Source organism: Musca autumnalis, unplaced genomic scaffold (genome assembly GCF_047663935.1).
Source record: "Musca autumnalis isolate F117 unplaced genomic scaffold, ASM4766393v1 scaffold_3, whole genome shotgun sequence".
Lineage (NCBI taxonomy): Eukaryota > Metazoa > Arthropoda > Insecta > Diptera > Muscidae > Musca > Musca autumnalis.
This window is the reverse complement of record NW_027411866.1, coordinates 229,438,032-229,456,490: the sequence shown is the minus strand read 5'-3', so window position 1 is coordinate 229,456,490 and position 18,459 is coordinate 229,438,032. Positions and strand designations below refer to the sequence as shown.

The following is an 18,459-nucleotide window of genomic DNA, read 5'->3' as shown; positions in this document are numbered from 1 at the left end:
CTCCTATGGCAAATATGCCACCATCACTTTCTGTTGTTGTTCACTTTTGCATATTGGGAAAATCTTTTTCTTTCTTTAAATTTTTGAAATTTGATATTCATCATATGAAATAAACTTAAGGTCGGAGACGCTACCAGAGACCTTGAAAAGGGATTATGGATTTTTTTTGTGCTAATAACAAACACATGCATGTAGTACATCGCTTTGACTATGAACTGCATTTTGGGCTACCAGACCCCGTCCGCCTGCCCATGCATTTTTTTAATCGAATATTGTTTATGTGAAAATTTGGAGTCATTTTTTGGCAAAAGGAAACGATTTTGATTTTGGTGATAATCGGTTCGAATTAGGATATATTTTTGCCAGACTTCACACGCACAAACAAGCAATGCCTTTCAAATTTTAATTTGCTTCGTAGCAGAAACCGCATGAATATACTATTTTTTACTTTTTATTTATTATTTTTTTAATTAATTACGTAATTTCAAAAATTCCATAATTAATTCGGTTAGTGGTCAAAAAATGTAGGTTCTAGAACAGACCACGTGTTAAAATAGTTTCAGATTTGAATTTGCTCCCATGCATATCATTGAACTAAATTAGAACCAGGTTGCAATCAATAAGATATATAAGTCTCTTTTGACCCATCCTGAAAGTGTGGAAAAAATTTTGAATTTAACGTTAAATGTATCTTCATGGAAATCTGGCCATCCTATCATCAATCATACAAAAATCCCTAAAACACAAAATGACTAAAGCAGCAGCAAAAACCCCAATCCCAATCAAAATAAAACGGAAACAACAACGAAAAAACGTATAAAACCACATGGCGCCAAAATATTGTAAAAATAGTAACAACAAATTTTGTCGAAAAGACCAAACAGTTGTTGTCATTGAATATCTGTAGTGTTGGTTACAGACTTACATCAAAAACATCAACACGTTTGTGTTTTTTGCCAAGCAACCTTTGTTGTAATAATATACACGTTCCCTATCATCGTCACATAAACCCATTAACGCTCTTGTTTGTATTTCACCAAAAATATTTCTACATACATGTCTATGTACTACACATGTACATATAAATATCTGCAAAATTATATGTGCATATGTGTTTGTGGACCAATTATTTATAACTGATGTATACCCCAGAAAACAAAATTACACAAAGATTGTGGATTTGAAACTCCATAAAAAACAATTGTCCGCCAGCGTTGTTTAAACCCCGCAGTAAGAACAGACGTCATTACTGTATAATTTCGGCTTTTAATTTCGAACTCATGGAAACTTTAAAGCCAAGACAAAATTATGCATATTTTTGCTCGTAGCCAATAATTTTAATGTATCACTCCTCTTAAGTATTATAGAATAAGACGAGTGCGCGCGTAAATTAGGTATATATGTTTATTAGTGGGTGACGCAGGGGATAAGAGATACAAAGGAACGGTCCTGACCGGCTTTAACACGGCAAAGTCCAGGATTTATCTTGGTCCCTCTCTCATATCAAGTGGACACTGACCTCCCCGTAGTGTTACCTGGGGTAGCTGCCTTTAACATCCGTTTAAGGTAGTGAGCTAAAATGGGCCGCCCGTTCACCCATAACTACGTTAAAAACTTGGGTTTGGGCACCGGTTTAATAACCCTTCCGTAGAAAAAACAGCCTACTATGAAAAAAAACGAAAGAAAAGAAAAACTAACCCCTCTAAAGTTGACGAACCCCGCAAACGTTTTAAGGACCATGATCGACGAACCTGCACCTGGAATGTTCGCACTCTTTATAGAAAAGGTGCAGTTTACACATTGGAACGTACTGGAAAAGTACAAGGCCGACATTACTGCCATACAGGAAATACGATGGAATGGGAAAGGCGTCACAACAACACCTAAAGTTGACGCACTGTATTATAGCTGCCATGACATAAAGCATGAGTTTGGTTGCGGATTTGTAGTTGTTTGGTGGTCAAAACACCTGGTCTTTAGCTTCACACCAGTGAATGAAAGACTTGCTACAACTCGAATAAAAGCAAAATTTTTCAACATCAGCTTTATTTGCGCTCATGCTCCCACTGAAGACAAGGACGAACAGACCAAAGATATATTTTACGAGCGCTTAGAAGAAACTTATGACCGTTGCCCTGCCCATGACATTAAAATTATACTAGGCGAATTTAATGCCAAAATTGGAAAGGAGAATATCTTTGGCCCAACAGTCGGGAAATTCTGTCTCCACTGTGAAACATCTGACAATGGTATGAGACTGATAGACTTTGCAGCTGCAAAAAACATGGTAGTTAGCAGTACCAGATTTAAGCATCTCGACATCCATAAGGGCCCCTGGCTGTCTCCAGATCAGAAAACAAGAAATCAAATTGATCACGTTATGATAGATGGAAGACATTCATCGATCGTGTTGGATTTACGATCGTTCCGAACAGCAAACATAGATTCGGACCACTACCTTGTTGCAGCAAAGGTACGTTCCCGTCTAAACGTTGCAAATAAAGCACGAACAGATAAAACACGGAAGTTGGACATCGGTAAGCTGCAAACACAACAGATAGCCACATCATATTCCACTCAACTAGCCCAATTGCTTAATCAAAGCACTCCTCGCCCCGATAACATATCAGCACAATGGCTAAATATTGCCCACTCCATACAAGCAGCCGCAAAATCCATACTTGGATACCAGAAACCTCCACCAAGGAATCCATGGTATGATCAGGAGTGTTTTGCTGCTACCGAAAGGAAAAATGCGGCATATAGGGCTACTTTACAATCAGTAGCAATGCGTAGCGCTCGAGAGAGGTATCGGGAGAAAAGGAGAGAGGAGAAACGTCTTTACCGCAGGAAAAAGAGAGAGATGGAAAAGCGGGAGTGTGAAGATATACAGGAGCCAGAATGAAGTCCGAAATTTCTACCAAAGAGTGAAGCATCAAACTGAAGGCTTTGGTACAGGCACCTCCTCCAGTAGAGACTAGCAAGGTAATTTGATAACTGATACAGATAGTGTGTTCAGAATATGGAACGAATATTTTTCAAACCTGCTGGTATCAAATAGCAGCGAAGAAGACGAAGATACCAAGGATCCAATTCCAGAAGATGGTATTGAATGTATACCGCCCGGCCAAGATGAGGTAAAGACAGCAATAAATCGGCTGAAGAATAATAAGGCAGCGGGAGCCGATGGATTACCAAGGTGTAAGGTGTATACATCAGCTAGTTAGCAGGACAGGAAGAACGTGTACCTGACGATTGGAACCTGAGCATCCTTTGGCCCGTCCACAAGAAGGGAGATAAGACTGTGTGCTCTAACTCTCAAACTACAGGGGCATAACTCTGCTCCATATTGCTTATAAGATAGTGTCAGGGATATTGTGCGAACGACTGAAGTCTATGGGCAACGAAATAATTGGGCCATACCAATGCGGCTTTAGACCTGGCAAGTCCACCATTGATCAGATATTTACCGTTAGGCAAATCCTGCAGAACACCCAAGAGATGCAATTTGACACCTACCACCTTTTTGTCGATTATAAAGCAGCCTTCCTTCAAAGGTATTCCAAGCTATGTCTGAATTCGGCATTGTAAAATGACTTTAACTGACACGAGGTCCTCAGTTAAAATAGGAAAGAACTCTCCGAAGAGTTTTGTACCAAAAGAGGTTTCAGGCAAGAAGACAGCATTTCATGTTATCTCTTCAACATCCTGCTAGAAAAGGTTATACGATATGCAAACGTCAAAAGAAGTAGCACAATCTACACCAATAGCCACATGTTACTTGCTTATGCTGATGATATAGATAACATGGGCCGATCTATAAAAGAAGTAACTGATACCTTTATGAAGGTCGAAGGAGAATCTGCTAAAGTGGGTCTGGCGGTAAACGGTGAGAAGACAAAGTTGATGGTGCCGACGTGCAATGCGTCCATTGAGCTCGGACCGACTGTGGAAGTTGGTTCCTATGATATTGAGGTAGTAAAAGACTTCGTCTACCTCGGCACCTCCGTAAACACAACTAACGACATCAGTTGTGAAATAAAAAGAAGAATTGTATTGGCCAACAGATGCTACTTTGGTTTAAGTAAGCACTTTAAAAACAAAGCCACAACTCGTCAAACCCGTGCTGATGTATGTTTCCGAAGCCTGGGTTCTTGCGCAAGCAGATAAGGCAGTGCTTGGCGTGTTTGAGAGAAAAATTCTTCGAAAGATCTACGGACCGATCTGCGTTGGCGGTGAATATCGACGTTGTATGAACCACGATCTTTATCTGCTATACAACCACATCAGTATAGTTAAACGTATCGAGATGCAGCGATTGCGTTGGCTAGGCCATATCATAAGAATGAGCGATGATGAACTCGCTAAAAAGGCGTATAAATACGGACCGCTTGACGGTGCACGCAGAATTGGCAGGCCAAGGAATAGATGGCGCAAACAAGAGGATGATGAGATGAAAAGGCGCGGTATTCCAGAGTGCGAAGCAACAAATAGAGAACAATGGAGATATTTTCTTAGTTCTGCCTATGGAACAAATGTTCTGTAATGGACCAGCTAAGTAAGTAATTAAGTAAGGGGTACTTTACACGATATGTTATTTTACATATGTGCTGTCACATTGCGTATATATTTTGTATATATAAAGTGACAACCCATATGTAAAATACATATCGTGTAAAGTACCCATAAGTAAGTATTTTTATTAGTAAATATAATTTGTTGAGAATTAATGGTGGGTCCAACAACACTACATGCAACTACCACTGGATCAGAGATAACCTGTCAAAAACACATATCAAGAACATTTACGACGTTTAATATGCACTTCATATGCCAATCTCAAGTATAACAAGTAAAAAAGTCTCAATCGGTTTTGCCGACAGAGATCTACCCTCAGCTTGTGTGAATTGATACACTTATTTGCCAAATCTTATGTATTTAGGGGGAACCGACAACAAATTGATTTGGATTAAAGGTTTGCTGGGGTGGTACCTGAAATAATGGACCGACATAGCCTACTCTGGAAGTGGGTCTTATTTTGGGAGTCATTCCGCCTGATAGATTTCGCGCACACCTGCCAATTCAGTTGGTCACTATTTAATTTAAAGCTTTTGGACCATTATATCAGGAAACATGTACTTTCCTACGAAAAACATAATATCACAGTAAACAGGGTCACTAGGAGTACATTCGGTAAAAATTTCCAAAGGATCCTCGAACAGACCCTTAACCTCACAAACAAAAATTGTGTATGACCGATAGTTCCCACTTTGCCCTGTTTATGAGATATCCCGAGTACCATTTTAGCAAATATTTTCGAAATGTTGTGGGGGAGATACCGGAAGGAGTGGATCTATAAGCACCGCCTTCGAATTTCATCTAATATTCGAAGAAATATTACGATATGCAAAGTATGGACCAACGCAGGTCTTAAAGTGAACTTATCCTGATCTATATCTGGTAGATATATTACGATGTGTAAAGTATGGACTAAATCGGTCACATCCTTCAAAAGTTGTCGTGCTCACAATTCTTTCAAACATGTTTGAACTTTTGTGTGGAGGCACCTGAAGGGTACTTACTTCAAACTTAAACTAAACTTGGACCAAATATTACGAAGGCCACATTTTAGACCAAATCGGCAGATCCGTTCGAGAGTTATCGTGCGCTCCAACCACTACACATGGTGTCATAGGGGTTTTCTGCAACTTTCAGGCTATTTTGTGGACTTGCCCTGATGAAATTTGTACCGTCGTATGGGGGGCAGTGAATACAAGTTGTTACAGTAAAAATTAGAGTGATTCGAGAGCTGGTCCTAAACTTAAATTTGCCGAAATTTTGTGTGGGAGGTACCCGAAGTTGTGGACTGATTGAGTCCATATTTGAACCCCGTCTAAGGTTGGTAGAAATTTCACCATGTGCAAAGTATGGACCAAATCGGTTACTCCCTTCAAGAGTTATCGTGCGCACAAATTTTGCGAACTGTTTTGAACGTTTGTGGGGGAGGTACCGGAAGGAGTGGACCGATATAAACCATTTCGAACTTAAACTAAGTTTGGACAAAATATTACGAAAACCAAATTTTGGACGGAATCGGTTGATCCGTTCTAGAGTTATCGTGCGAACCAGCCAGCCAGACAGACGGTCAGACGGATTTCGTCCAAACATACTTGGGGTCTAACAAGTAAAAAAGTATCAGTCGGCTTTGCCGATAGTGATATACCCTCAGCATATGTGAATTTAAACTTTCATCTACTGTCAGATCGAATGTATTTATGGTCTTTTCATTATTTTGTGGACTTTTTTGTACATATGAACTTGCCGACAAATTTAAAGTTCAAAAGTGTTACGGAGGAGGTACTTAAAGGAATGGTCCGACATACTCCATTATGGAAGTGGATATTATTTTGGAGTCATATCTTTTCGATAGATATCGCGCACACTAGTAATTTCAGTGGGTCATCGTATAACTTATGGACAAGTAATGCAGGAAGCATGGACTTGTCCACGGAAAACATAACACCGCTGTAAGCAGGACCACAACGAACAGCATCGGTATACATTTCCAAAGCATCTTCGAACAGACCTTAAACTGCATTTAGACACAAATGTTGAACTTTTGTGGAGGAGGTACCTCCATTTTAGAAGTTAAACTAAATTTGCACAAAATATTAGGAGATCCAAGGTTTGGACCTAATTTGTTCAATAGATATCGATCAAGAGATAAGTTACACTTTTTAAATATTCGGGGGAAGTACCGGAAGTTGGGGACCAGTATTGCCTATTATCGAACTGAAAGTATGACAAAATATGAGGAAGGCCCAATTTTGAAGCAAATCGGTTAGTTCGAGAGATATAGTGCTCCCCAGCCACTACATATGGTGCTATGGAGTTTTTTTTTTTGCAACTTTCGGGCTTTTTTCTCAAGAAGTATGGACTTGCCCCTGAAAAAACTTCTACCGTCGTAATTGGGACAGCGAATGCAAGTTGCTTCAAAAAATTCAAAGTGATTCGAGAGAAGGTTCTTAAGTGAACTTATTCGTGATTTTATAGACCAAATCGGTCACTCCCTTCAAGAGTTATCGTGCGAACAATTTTTCCGAACATTTTTGAACTTTTGTGGGGGAGGTACCTGACGGAGTGGACCGATATGGCTTATGTTCGAACTTAAACTATGCTTGGACAAACTATTACGAAGGCCATACTTTGGACCAAATCGGATCGAGAGTTATCTTGGGCTCCAACCACTACACACGGTCTCATAGGGGTTTTTTGCATCTTTCAGGCTATTTTCTCAGGAATTATGGACTTGCCCCTAATGAGACATGTAAAGTCGTAATCGGGACAGTCAATGCAAGTTGCTACAACAAAAATCAAAGAAATTCGAGAACAGGCCCTAAACTGAAATTTAAAAACGATCAGTTCTGAAAATTTTGTTTAGAATGCAACGAGCTGGTACGATATAGTCCATACTCGTACTTGATTTAAGTGTGAGAGAAATATTACGATGCGCAAAGGTTGTTAATAACTTCCTTCCATGGTTATCGTGCCCATCATGCAGTTTAGGTGGTCAGGAAGCATGGACTTGCCTACGAAAAATCATTATATCTCTGTAAGCAGGACCACAAGGAGTACTTTTGGTAAAACTTTGCAAAGTTTCGGTTAAATCGAATACATAATTCTTAACTTTAAAGGATTATCAGTCATTTGTGTTGATGCCGAGAAGGGTATTTATATCAAAAACAACCTGCTGCAAAAAAATGTCATAGCTCTCTGGCAAGAATGACTGTCAAAATTTTGAAAATTTCTGTAGGAGTTACTCGAACGAGGGAGCATATATAGGTTCTACTCAAACCTGAAGTGTGATAGAACGGACAACCAGGATGTCATGAAAAAATATATGATAAATTAAGTTTACCTTCTTCCATCTTCGGTTTGCACCCTATTAAACGAATACATATGGAACTGACACAATACGAAGGCAATGCATCGATCTGCAATCACAATATACACTCCATGCATCATACCCCATTTCCTAATAAAACAGATAACAACCCGATAACAATGGTAATTTATTAGTCGCAAAATTCGTACTTGGGGAAAAGAGTCCACGAGTAATATAATTAGTAAGGAAAGTGTAAGCAATGGATGTTTAGGTGTAGCACTTAGTTATACGCAGTGAAATGCAATATTTGGTTTTCGATTATTCGGTTTCGACTAGAAATTAAAACTCGATTTCGATTTATGGATTATCTAAAATACTTCTAAAAGTCGGTTTTCGATTTTTCATTAACAACCGATAACCGGTTATAATCGACCATTTTCATTGGAGCAATCGTGATGACTACAATTAATGGTCGACTACGTATTTGGAAGTCGATTAAGAATAATCGATTATGCGGTTTTCGCACAGCCAATAGTCGACTACGGTTTCTATACATTTTACGACTAGTAATCGATTAATCGATTAACCGAAATCGACTTTACAATTAGTGCACTTTAGTCCATTATTAAAAGAAAATTATATACTCCAAATCACTTTCTTACGTAAATCTTTTTATTAATTTTTCACCTCATAAATGCAAATAGTTTTAACTGTTTTGTTCGACATGATTTTTTGTTCTATAAATAATTTCTGTTATCAGTTTAAATACACAACTTTTAACATAACATTTGTATGCACAATATCTCCTTTGAACAAAATGCCTCTAGTCCTTTTTTCTAAGTTTTTTTTTCTATTCACTATTATGTCACATTTATATAAAAGAAAATTTAACATAAAATTGCTACTGGGTATATACAAATTGTTGAAATTACCCAAGAAGCGGAAACAAAAGAGAATGGCAATTATTTTAGCAAAAAAACCAAGCATACAAAGAGAAAAAATATTCAACATTTGATGGTAATGACCTAACCACATTTTATATGGCAAGCGCGTACAAAAGCCAATCATAAAAGTCAATTGGGTAAAGGAAAAAATTACAAATATTTTCTTCTACGAGGACGACGACTAGTGCAGGCAGGATAATTAGCTCTATTGCAAAACTGAAAGTTGACATTTGGCAGTGAAATAATGGAATTTGCAGAAAAAAAGAGTTTCTTTGTTAAACACTCCTATTGAAATGTCTCATAAGTTTGTTGATTTTTTCTTGGCAAAGCTTTTTCAAGTTTATTAAATTTTCTTGTGTACCAAAGGGAGTAAAGTGTAGGAGTCGAATATTTAAGGGAAGTACGTTTTTTTTCTTTTATTCGACAGCAATGACATATCCTAAAACATTGAATTTATTACAATGATATTTTGTGTTATGGCAACCAAACAAATGATTGATTTGTTGATGATAATACTGCAGTCAATAAACCATTGCTGATAATAAATGTTAAAAAAATAATAATTTGAATGTCATATGTATTTTTAAGAGGTTTGAGATTAAACATATAGTCGTCGATTTTTAGGAATATCTTTTAAAGGAATATTTTTTCAATGTTTTGAAATAGGCTTTAATTTTTTTAAAATAATTTTTCAAGGCTCTAAAAGAAGCGTGGTTTTTAGAAATATTTTTTCAAGGCTCTAAAAGAGGCATGTTTTTTTTAAAAAAATGTTTCAAGCCTCTCTTTTAGAGTTGTTTTTTTAGATTAATTTTTTGCAAGCCTCTAAAAGAGGAGTGTTTTCGTAGAAATATTACCTTCAGCCTTTAAAAGAGGCGTGGTTTCTTAGCAATATTGTCTTTAAGACTGTATAAGAGCCGCGGTTTCTTAAAAATATTGTCTTCAAGGCTCTAACAGGGGCGTGGTTTTTAAGAATATTCTTTTAAAGCTCCGAAAGAGGCGTGGTTTTTTAGAAATATTTTTTCAATGATCTAAAAGAGGCGTGGTTTTTTAGAAATATTTTTTCAATGATCTAAAAGAGGCGTGGTTTTTTAGAAATATTTTTTCAATGATCTAAAAGAGGCGTGGTTTTTTAGAAATATTTTTTCAATGATCTAAAAGAGGCGTGGTTTTTTAGAAATATTTTTTCAATGATCTAAAAGAGGCGTGGATTTCTAGAAATATTTTTTTCAAGACTCTAAAAGAGGCGTAGTTTTTTTCGAAATACTTTTTTCAAGGCTCTAAAGGAGGCATGTTTTTTTAGAAATATTTTTTCAAGGCTCTAAAAGAGGCGTGGGTTTTTAGTAATATTATTTCAAGGCTCCAAAGGAGGCATGGTTTTTTAGAAATATTTTTTTCAAGGCTCTAAAGGAGGCGTAGTTTTTTAGAAATATTTTTTCAAGGCTCTAAAAGAGACGTTGTTTTTTTGCAATATTTTTCATGGCTCTAGAAGAGGCGTGGTTCTTTAGAATTATTTTTTTATGCCGTGGTTCTTTAGTAATATTTTTTCATGGCTCTAGAACAGAAGTGCTTTTTTAGAAATATTTTTTCAAGGCTCTAAAAGAAGCGTAGTTTTTAGAAATGTTTTCCAAGACTCTAAAAGAAGCGTAGTTTCCAAGTTTCAAAAGAGGAGCTTTTTTTAATATTTTGTCAGTCCTCTCAATGTGGCGTGGCGTTTTTAAAATATTTTTAAGAAATTTTATATTGTATTTTTCTATTTTTGTATTTAACCTTAAACTCACACATTTTTGTATTTCCCAAAATTGTGTTAGTCACAAAAAACGTAAAAATAAACCTCACTCACATCTATTAAACAATTAAAGAGATTTAGTAAAACAATCAATGCTAAGGATATTCCAATACACACACACATACACCGCTCACTTTTTTGGAGGTCAAAATCGCAATAACTTCTAAAAAAGGTGTTCGTGTTTGCAGGCGTACGTAGCAACCAACCAAACGTTACCAACAGCAGCTATTAGTCACAGGATAATTACACTTTTACCATAGCGTGTCAGTTTGCAAAATAATGAAAAAACGGTGGTAAAGGAGAGAGCCTACCTACTTTTATTATTATATTTTGCAGTTGTTTTTTTTTTTTTTTTTTGGGTATATAAAAAAAAATCAACAACTACATGAAAGACGTCATAACTTCCTACATTAGTCCAAGGAAAAAAACTCAAAAGAAAGTGAGAGTCATGAACTCTGATTTAGTTTTAACAAAAGGAAATAGTTTATTGTTTCCTTCAAGGCAAACAATTTCGACTTAGAGAAGAAGTTAAAGGACCTTTTTTGTGTTTTTTTTTTCTTTTTGACAAATAATCCAATAAATGTGGGTACTGGTCACACTACCCTTTTTTACAAAGAATTACATTACGTTAAGAATTAGTTTAGATTTTCGTACATCTAGCCATTTTTTTAATTATCAGCAACTTTTCTAAGAAATTACAAAAAAATATGTATTTACTGTGGTATAACAGCCAATTCTTTCTCCTTCCTAGGTATGGCATAAATCCACGAAAAAATCAAAACAAATAATTGAAAAGATATATATTAGTTTTCATTGTATCAATTTACTGTTGTAAATGAGAAAATCATTGTTTTGGAATTTAACGCACAATTTCCTTTTGTGTCGGGCTTCAGCCGTAGAACGAGCTGGTTTTAATCCATGCATATTGCTTATTCGAAATGTTACAAACTTCTTGGATGATGTTGTATTACGTTATGCGTTATTGCTTGGTAATATTTGTCTATTTTTTAGCAAGGATTCACATTTTTATTTATTTTTTCAGACCACTTTATTTATTTATTTTTATTATATTTTTATTTTTTAATTTATTTTATTATATTTTAATTTATTTTGTTTTAGTTGTTTCATTTTATTTTAATTTATTTTATTCGACTTTATTTTTTTTTTTATTTTTTTTTTTTTTTCTTAAATGAAAACCCGGCGAGATATTTTGCGCTCACATGATAATGGTCTTTAAACTTTGAACGACAAATAGCTTAGCTTTATGTTAACTAAATAGGCCACATATGGAAAAACACAGGAATACCAATTTAGAATTTGAAACAACTACAACGAATATTATGTTTAGACATTGGCTAGCTGGCCAACAACAAATATCTAAACTGCTGGATATTTTTATTTAATTCAATTTTAATTGTTTTGTCCATTTTGTTTGTTCCTTTATTCGCCGTTTTTGTCTTCTTCGCTGACACAATTGCATTCCCTTTTGACAATTTCCCTTGATATTGATGACATTTGCTTAGCTTAGTCGTCGGTATTATTTTAGACAGCAGTGAGACAATCAGTTTAAATTCATGTCTGGGAAATGTGAATAAGTGTAGGCTCAACTTTTGTGATGAAAACTGTATATATGTACAAAGATATAGGTGCAGTGACATAACTCTCAAAACGATTTTTGGGACATGACTCCCAATGGGAGGATTTCTGCAAGTGTTCGTTTAAGTTCGAAGGTTGTGCTTATCGGGCCATTCTTTGCGGTACCTTCCCTACAAATGTTCAACATTTTTTAAGGATAATTTTGTCCAAAGTGTGGATTTTTTGAATTTTTTCTTTTCAATGTGTAAATTTTTTTAAGAATATTTTTTTCAAGGCATGGATTTTTAGGACTATTTTTTAAGGCGTGGATTTTTAGGAATAATTTTTTCAAAGCGTGAATTTTTTGGAAAAATTTTTTCATAGCGTGGATTTTTTTGGAAAAATTTTTACAAGGCTTGCACATTTTAGGAGTTACTTTTTCAAGGCGTGGGTCTTTTAGGAATATATTTTTAGGCGTGGATTTTTTTAGAAATATTTTTTCGAATATGTGGATTTTTTGGAAAAATTTTTTTGAAGGCGTGGATTTTTTAGAAATATTTTTGTAAAGATGTGGATTTTTAGGAATAATTTTTTTGAAGGCGTGGATTTTTTAGGAATAATTTTTTTAAGTCGTGGATTTTTTAGAAATATTTTTTCAAGGAGTGAATTTTTAAGTAATAATTTTTTCAAAGCGTGGATATTTTTTGGAAAAATTTTTAAAAGGCGTGGACATTTTAGGTATTACTTTTTTAAGGCGTGGGTCTTTTAGGAATACATTTTTAGGCGTGGATTTTTTAGAGAAATATTTTTGTGAATATGTGGATTTTTTGGAAACATTTTTTTGAAGGCGTGGATTTTTTAGAAATATTATTGTGAAGATGTGGATTTTTAGGAATATTTTTGTTCAAGGTGTGAATTTTTTAGGAATAATTTTTTTAGGGTGTGGATTTTTTAGGAATATTTTTTCCAGGAGTGAACTTTTTAGTAATAATTTTTCCAAAGCGTACATTTTTTTGGAAAAATGTTTACAAGGCGTGGACAGTTTAGGAATAACTTTTTTAAGGCGTAGGTCTCTTAGGAATATATTTTTAGGCTTGGATTTTTTAAGAAAATATTTTTTGAGGCGTGGATTTTTTAGGAATATTTTTTTCAAGGCGTGAATATTTTAAAAAATATTTTTTAAACCATGAATTTTTTAAAAAAATATTTTTTGAGGCGTGGATTCTTTTAGGAATATTTTTTGAGGCGTGGATTTTTTTAGGAATATTTTTCTCAAGGCGTGAATATTAAAAAAAAAAATTTTTTTTCGTGGATTTTTTAGGAAATTTTTCTTAAGCCGTGGATTTTTTAAAGAACTATTTTTTAAGGCGTGGATTTTTTTAAAAAAATATTTTTTAATGCGTGGATTTTTTAAAAAATATGTTTTAAGTCGTGGATTTTTTAAAAAATATGTTTTAAGTCGTGGATTTTTTAAAAAATATGTTTTAAGGCGTGGATTTTTTAAAAAAGCATATTTTTTCAAGTCGTGGATTTTTTAAAAAATATGTTTTAAGGTGTGGCTATTTTAGGAAGGCGTATATTTTTTAAAAAATATGTTTTAAGGCGTGGCTGTTTTAGGAATAATGTTTCAAGGCGTGGATTTTTTAAAAAATATACTTTAAAGTTTGGATTTTTTAAAGAAAATTTTTAAAGCTTGGATTTTTTAAAAAAATATTTTATAAAGCTTGGATTTTTTTAAAAAAAATATTTTTCAAAGCTTGGATTTTTTAAAGAAATATTTTTTAAAGCTTGGATTTTTTTAGGAATATCTTTTTGAAAGCGTGGATTTTTTACGAATATTTTTTTCAAGGCGTGGATTTTTTAGGAATATTTTTTTTCAATGCCTAGATTTTTTAGGAATATTTTTTTCAAGGCGTGGACTTTTTAGGAATATTTTTTTCAATGCCTGGATTTTTTAGGAATATTTTTTTCAATGCGTGGATTTTTTAGGAATATTTATTTTCAATGCCTAGATTTTTTTAGGAATATTTTTTTTTTCAATGCGTGGATTTTTTAGGAATATTTTATTTCAATGCCTGGATTTTTTAGAAATATTTTTTTCAAGGCGTGGTTTTTTTAGAAATATATTTTTAGGCGTGGATTTTTTAGGAATATATTTTTCGGCTTGGATTTTTAGGAATATATTTTTAGGCTTGGATTTTTTAGGAATATATTTTTAGGCTTGGATTTTTTAGGAACATATTTTTAGGCGTGGATTTTTTAGGAATGTATTTTTAGGCGTGGATTTTTAGGAATATATTTTTAGGCGTGGATTTTTTAGGAATGTATTTTTAGACGTGGATTTTTTAGGAATGTATTTTTAGGCGTGGGCTTTTTAGGAATATATTTTTAGGCGTGGATTTTTTAGGAATGTATTTTAGGCGTGGATTTTTTAGGAATATATTTTTAGGCGTCGATTTTTAGGAATATATTTTTAGGTGTGGATTTTTTAGGAATATATTTTTAGGCGCGAATTTTTTAGGAATATGTATATTTCTCAAGACGTGGATTCTTAAGCAATTTTTTTAGGTTTAGATTTTTAGGAATTTTTTCCCATGACGTGTATTCTTTAGGAATATTTTTGGGGAGTGGGTTTGTTTATTTTTGGAATATTTTATAAAGTTGTGGGGTTTCTTGATTACACTGTACAACAAAATTGAACTTTTTTTTTTAAATTACACGAAACCACGCACAGATTATGAAAGAAGACCGAAAAAAAAGAAAACACGTGTATCGGCGTTTTGAAAGTTTACGTCGAGAAGTAACCTAAAAAGGCGTGGCAAGTTCCGCCCATTTCTACAGGTTTTGAAATATTCGACATCAGATTGCTTGTAATCCTTGCATTTTAGGTATAAAGCGTCTTTGGCAATATTACTGACAACAATGTGGGGTATCTTTTTATGAAAAAAATTAACCCTCATGCGATTCACTAAAGGGGTCTTATTTGTCCATTTTTTCAGAAACGTTTGAAAAATCCTTTAAAATGAGATCGTATCAAATCAAAATATTCTACAAAATTATTTGTCATAAAATTTTACTATACGTCCCCGAATACACCAAAACTCTAAATCGTACCTAAACGCCAGGAATCTGCCAAAAGTAAACTCACGTTTTAGGGTTAATGTTGTACTTTATCTGATTTTATTAAGTTTTGTCCCACAAGACTTCATTCTAGATAGAAGATGTCAAAGACAAAAATATTCTCCATCAAATTTCAATGTAAGCCGCCGAATAAATGAAATATGTATTTGCAATATATATCAAGAAAATATATACATCAAGTTTGCCAACAAAACACCCAAATATTTTTTGAATAAATTAGTTTTATTCTTTTTTCGGGTTGATGCATGAAAGTAACATGAAATTTAGTTTTAGATAAAAGTTGTTTAAAGAAGAAATATTCTACACAAAATTTCACTATAAGTCCCAGAACAAACTATATATCTAAGTAAAACACTTTTTTAAGAAAATGACGTTACAAAATTAGATATTATATGTAGAAATTATTTGTTAAACTTTTAGACTCTTAATTAAAATTTATTCCATACTGAGTCAAAATTTCTAAAATACTTCACTTTTTGGGGATTGTGCCAAAAGAAGAAATATTCCAAATCAAATTTCATTATGAGTCTCTGAACAAAAGAAATTAGTAGCTATAATATTTAACATCTCCCTAAGCTTTAGCTTTTTATATATTATTTATGACAAATAATTTTTTAGAATATTTTGATCTGATACGATCTCATTTTAAAGGACTTTTTAAACGATTCTGAAAAAATGGACAAAAAGACCCCTTATAGTGACTCGCATGAGGGATAATTTTTTTCATAAAAAGATACCCCACATTGTTGTCAGTAATATTGCCAAAGACACTTTATACCTAAAATGCAAGGATTCCATGGAATCTGATGTCGAATATTTCAAAACCTGTAGAAATGGGCGGAACTTGCCACGCCTATTTAGGTTACTTCTCGACGTAAACTTTCAAAACGCCGATACACGTGTTTTCTTTTTTTCGGTCTTCTTTCATAATCTGGCCGAATTATCATGTAATTATTTTTTGTGTTGTACAGTGTTATTTTTTATGCTCTGAAATATGCGCGAAATTTTTAAGAATATTTTTAGAGCTGTGGTTTTTTGACTATTATCTAGGCTTCCAAATAGGCGTAGATTTTTTAAGAATATTTGTTTAATGGCAGCGATTTTTTATTCACTTATTTCTTTAATTATTTATTTATTTATTATTTATTTTATTTTCTTATCAAGACGTTTTTTTTTAAATATTGCTTAAAATGTTCACCATTTTGGGGATATTTCTTGAACCGATCAACCGATTTGATCCAAACTATTGATTTGTTACTTTTTTAGGCCCGAAAATGGACCATATCGGTCCACTCCTTAGGTCAGCACACTCCCACAATTTAACAATTTTTGTTTAAGTGCAGTTTATGGTCTGTTCAAGGATCCTTAGGAAATCTTTATCGAAGGTACTCTTTGTAGCCCTGTTTACAGCGATATAATGTCTGTGGCGACAAGTCCATATTTCCTGACATAATAAGTTCTAAATTATACGGTAATCAACTGAAATGACTTGAAGACGCAATATCTGTTGGAATAAGTTCGTCACAATTTTTTTTTTTTTACCATATCTCAGGAAATATTGACTTGCCCACGAAAAACATAATATCGCTGAACACTGGACCACAAGGAGTAGCATAGGTAATATTTTGCAAAGGATCTTCGAAGAAACCTTAAGCTGCACTTAAACAAAAATGTTGGCCTATTGCGATACCAAGGATAGTAGGATTTTTTTACAGCTTTTGGGTCATTATGAAAGGACGTATAGACAGACACAAAAAAATAACAACATTGTATTCAGAACTAGAAGAACTTCCATAGATAACAATTGCAAAACAATCGAATTATTGAATATGCAGTTTAAGATAAGAGAAAATTTTAACATTTTGCGTGGCAGGGATCGAAGAGGTAAGGAAGGAGTTGTCCAATATAGTCCTGTTTCAAATTTCATTGAAATGTAAGAAAATTATTACGGTGTTCAATGAGCTGGGGGTATATTTCCGTCAGCACAGCTGACTTTTACTTTTTTAGTTGTTTTTTAACATTTTCACAAAACGACTGTAGATTGTCAATGTTTAAATCAAAGTTTTAGCTTAAACGAATTTCTAGCGCATACCTTTATATATACACATGTAGGTTTTGTTATAATTTCTTTGACATATTTACTGGTTTGCTAATGTTGTAAGTTCTGCTATCAGCAGCTCTTTCTCTTTCCTATTGCGTTATCCATTATTAGTTTGGCAGCGGCATTTGTAGAAAAAAATCACAAAAAAGAAAAACAAATTACAAGAAATTATTACAAAAAACGTAGATTATTATCAAACTGATTTCTGATAAGCATGTTGGGTGAAGTAATCCATTGTAACACTGATTGTTTAAGTTCAATTACGGTTTTCATGGCATAGTTAGAAAGGCCGGAAATTAGAAAAATCAAGAACAAATAAAAATACACATACATTTTCTTTTTGTGGCGAGCTTGGGCCGTGGAACGGGCTTGTTGCGATCCACGCATTTTGCTTGATGGATGACGTTTTCTTCACAACACTTGAAATATGTAAGAGGTAGGCTTGGAGAAAAACACATTTATTTGGTTTGACGAAATTGAAATGTATTAATATTTTTTTTTTTTTGCTTTACTAACACAACATTTTTTTAATTTTTTTATTTAATACCTAATGTTAACTTTATTAAAAGAACGCCTTTTAGCCGCCGCAGGCATTCTGCGAAAATACAATTTAAGCATTTTTGCCGCCACGCCACGCCGTTAACGGTTAAGTTTTATGCTAACTAAAAACGCTATTAAAAGAAAAATGTTAATGCACCCTCGAAAAGCGTTAATAAAAGACAAACGAAAAATTATGTTTTGACGCACAGCAACGCGAGTACAACGTCATATCTTGTATAATTTAATTTTAATTTTTGTTAACCTTTTTACCGTTTAAAAGGTATTCACCACAAGCCTCTTTTATTTGCAATTTCCTCCACATCTACTTATGACATGTAATGGCAAAAATCACACACACTCCTTACCGCGCTACGCTGTTTTTCCAAAGGTAAATGTTATAACATGTCAATTGTCTTTGATGATGACATCTTGTTTTGAATGTGGTGGTCAGTGAAGGTGTCACTTGTCACATAGTCTTTGCATATGC

General features: G+C 33.9%; 1 protein-coding gene and 1 long non-coding RNA gene across 4 annotated transcripts in view; one reads left to right on the top strand and one right to left on the bottom strand.

Moving 5' to 3' along the window:
• Sh (Potassium voltage-gated channel protein Shaker) overlaps nt 1-18,210 on the bottom strand; it is a 756,962-nt gene extending 738,752 nt beyond the window's left edge. For 2 of the 3 annotated variants that reach the window (XM_073977151.1, XM_073977150.1), the window contains exons 1-2: nt 17,764-18,153; nt 17,424-17,521 (exon numbers count right to left, since the gene is read on the bottom strand). The gene's annotated coding sequence lies outside the window, so the exon portion shown is untranslated. Of the gene's footprint in view, nt 1-17,423; nt 17,522-17,763 lie in introns of all 3 variants that reach the window. The other variant, XM_073977152.1, reaches the window with a different exon arrangement.
• Nucleotides 65-4,570, top strand: LOC141397214 (uncharacterized). The gene is made up of 2 exons (XR_012411335.1): nt 65-1,230; nt 2,558-4,570. It is a non-coding gene; the product is annotated as an uncharacterized lncRNA (long non-coding RNA).
• Nucleotides 18,211-18,459: the final 249 nt, after the last annotated feature.